The following is a 3,712-nucleotide window of genomic DNA, read 5'->3' as shown; positions in this document are numbered from 1 at the left end:
TTTCCAGTGCACTCACATCAGAATAACTTATAGATTTGTTGCTAGAATAATCGATTAATCGAAAAAATAATTGTTAGATTAATCGATTAGAAAATAATCGTTTGGTACAGCACTAAAATAAATACTAAACATTAAATGTACATGTTAAATGTAAATGCTAAATGTTAAATTTGAATGTTAAATATAAATTCTAAATGTTGAATGTAAATACTAAAGGTTAAATGTAAATGCTGAACATTAAATCCAAATGCTAAATATTAAATCTAAATCCTAAATGTTAAATTTAAATACTAAACATTAAATGTAAATGTTAAAATGCTAAATGTTAAATCTAAATGCTAAGTGTTGTTGAAGAACCAAAATGTTTATTTTGGTTCTTCTGGTTACAGCCATAAAAAATTGTATATTAGCTAAATATTTAATTTCAGTTCATAGTTTAGTTTTAACTGTGTTAAAAGGGGACATTAGAAAATCCAACCTACTTTTTTGAACGATGTTGAGGCAAATTGTAACTAAATTTAGCTAGTATTTTTAGTCACAAGTTGCTTTACAAACAACACCCCCTTTTTGCCTTTGGCGGCAGGCAACATTAAAATGTAAAAAAAGGTTCTGTAATTGTCAGAAAATTACTATCCCATGTAAGCATCTCTTTAGTTGACTTGTAAGGTAAAAASACAAAAGCACAAGATCAAGAGTACACTTGCAAGCTGTGATCGTGGTGTGGAAACAAGACAGATTTTAGAAAATTTCCTATTCATAAAAAGTAGCAACACAGAACAATGTGTTGGCCTGTCTGGCTCTGCAGCTTCTGAATGCTTGGTAAACAAACCGGCTGCCTGTGCTGTGTCACTTTGAAATGCCGGTGGCTGGACATGATGCAATCAGTTTCAATCCTGGATAAAACATCTAGATAAACAGCCAATTAAAACAGTGCAGGATCCATGCATAAAATAAAAGAAGACAGAGTATGTAAAATAATAGGTTTAACAAGTTGTCACTGAAGATTGTAGACACAACAGCCAAAGGACGGGCAAGCTGCCTGCAAACCCTCAGAGGAGGGAAGTTTTGGGAAGTGGCTTTTGGTGCAGGAATAAGTCTGAAACCTCAAAAAGACAAGAACAAACAGCATGTCCTCTGCAATCCTGTTTTATTTCCCTTCCTACTTTGTCACCACGTCTTAAGGTTCTCAACAATATAGCCTCATTTGTTTGAGCTCCTAAACTTGTTTTTACAGCAACTGCAAACCAAAAAAATTAAGAACATGAAACAAATCCATTCACAGAGCAAAATGTGTTGAGAAAAAAAAGATCATCATTTCATGCCTCAGATTAGTGTTATTCTCAGAATGATTAATGAGAAGCGTGAAAGCTGAAGTAAAAAGGCCTGCTACAAATCAAAGAGACAATTTGAGACCATTTGTGAAAAGAATCAATATAATCAAGTAAAACATCTAAAAACATGTCATATTTTGTGAGTGTTTGAGTTGATGTGACGACTTGTGTAACGAAAAGTTATATCTTCCCAGAAGGGATATTTTCAAATACAAAAGCAGTAATAGTTGAGTTTTTGCTCATTTTTCTTCTGTCTTTGTTATTAAGGAGTGAAATAATGAGCTCTCTTGTGTTGCTGAGCTTGAACAATATTTATGCATTCATTGGGCATGAAAGGAAATGGATTTCTTTATTCCAACATCAGTGACTGTCATCACCCCCCCCCCMAATAAAWAAATAAATAAATAAATAAATAAATAAATAAATAAATAAAATAAAGTAAAATAAAATGTCACCTCCATCCATCCTTTTAGCCACCACAAGGAAATGACAGAACAGCAAAACCAAGCAACGATAACGCTGAGCTCTCTGGTAGCAGCTATCATTATCTTACTCTGGTTTTCTGCTCTGTAGCACAGACATGACAAATATTTCTCTGTTTTACAAGTACTATTTATTGTTTTTCATAGGTCCTAAAATGAAAAAAACAAAAGTGGAGATTACAAAGACACTAGTTCTGCTACAGCTGCAGGACAGTGCTAAAAAAGTATACAGCTGATTTAAATTCATTATTGGGCAAATTTTCATCTTGACCTTTACTAAACCTCCTTGTTTGTTTATCTTTTGCAGTGACATGCACAAGGCTCTGAGCTGCAGCTAAAAGAGCTGTAAGTTAGTGACACATAGTATATTAATGCACACTTATCCACAATTATAGCATATGCTCCAAGGGCACTCTAACAGAGCATTTTGCGTTCAGTGCCTAATAGCTCTATCTTTGTTAGTGACCCGTATCAGTGCACTTGCTCATGAGCAGCTGAGTTCAGATGCCTGCAGCAAGACCTTCATTTGCTTTCCACTAAACTGCACCAAGTGAAAGCAGTCACAGTCTTACAACATGCCCCCTCCTCTCAAACAGTAATGATAGCTGCTACGATTTAAGCATAAAAAAGCTCGCCACCGCACACAATGAAAACCAACATAAAAACATCTTAGTGTGACATAGAAAAAGAATTGTCTCAGTAAAGCTGATAGTTTCAGTTTACATACAAAAAAAAAAAAAAAAGAGTGCCAATGCATACGTACTAAAACACCTGTTATTCTATTTTCAACAGAATTTTCAATTTGCATCTCCAACCCCAATGTTTGGAAAAACGACACAAAACTGTGCAACAGGGAGAAGTGCACTATGACTTTTGGCAGTCATACTTTGTACAGCATAAAATAAAAAAAATGTAAAAAAAAGATAATAAATAACAGGATTTCGACAAGATATGAATAAACCAGGAGCGGGGGTGGGGGGGTATATGTGTATTATGCTAAATCGAGTATTTTGAGCTAGATATCGAGTTACGATGTTCATATCATAAAGTTCGATTCTACTCTGTGGTAGCCATTTGAAGATGCCTAAACGTTTGCTGGTACATAGCACTGCCTGTTTCTAAAAACCACCTCCGTGGAGCTCAGTGCACCCTTCCCACATTATTTGAAAACATGCTGAAGTGGGAGTGTCCGAAATGGTAGGATGTCCTTAAAGAGACAGAGGCCAATTTCAAGGTATTTAGATAAGCTACGATGAAAATTCAAATTTATTTTTGGTTTACACAGCATTTTCATCACAACTGAAGGTAACATAATTACTTGATTGTGTATAGAATTGAAGTATGTGCCTGGAAAATACACAATACACCCCCTTTAATTAAGAATGTTGACTAGTAAGAGACACATCTGTGGTTACCATGGCCACACTAATAAGACACAAATAGCAGCTTTAATATTTTTAGATTATTATAGAAGAAAATCCAGAATCACTATTAGTACTTACACAAACCTGATGTATTTTAGAATTCAGAATAGTAGTTTCATTGGCACCTTTCAAACTTCATTCTGAAACAAAGTTAGTTGCCACTGACCTTGTTTTGGCTAAGCTTCCAGTCCCCCACTACAAACACTTTAAAACTGTGTTTGAGAAAAACACAGTGCTATTATAACTAAAACTCTTGACATCCACTGTGAGAAATTACAGTGTCTTGGTCATGGTAGTGATTTTTGTTTGCTCTCCCGCAGCCAACACCTTCTTCAAACACTTAGGACTGCTCATATGCTCACATGCAAGCAGATAGGCTTGTACAAACAGAACCTGAGCATACACTCACCGGCCACTTTATTAGGTACACCTATCCAACTGCTCATTAACACTTAATTTCTAATCAGCCAATCAC

Source organism: Austrofundulus limnaeus, unplaced genomic scaffold (assembly GCF_001266775.1).
Source record: "Austrofundulus limnaeus strain Quisiro unplaced genomic scaffold, Austrofundulus_limnaeus-1.0 Scaffold342, whole genome shotgun sequence".
Taxonomy (NCBI): Eukaryota; Metazoa; Chordata; class Actinopteri; order Cyprinodontiformes; family Rivulidae; genus Austrofundulus; species Austrofundulus limnaeus.
This window is presented reverse-complemented; position numbering follows the sequence as displayed.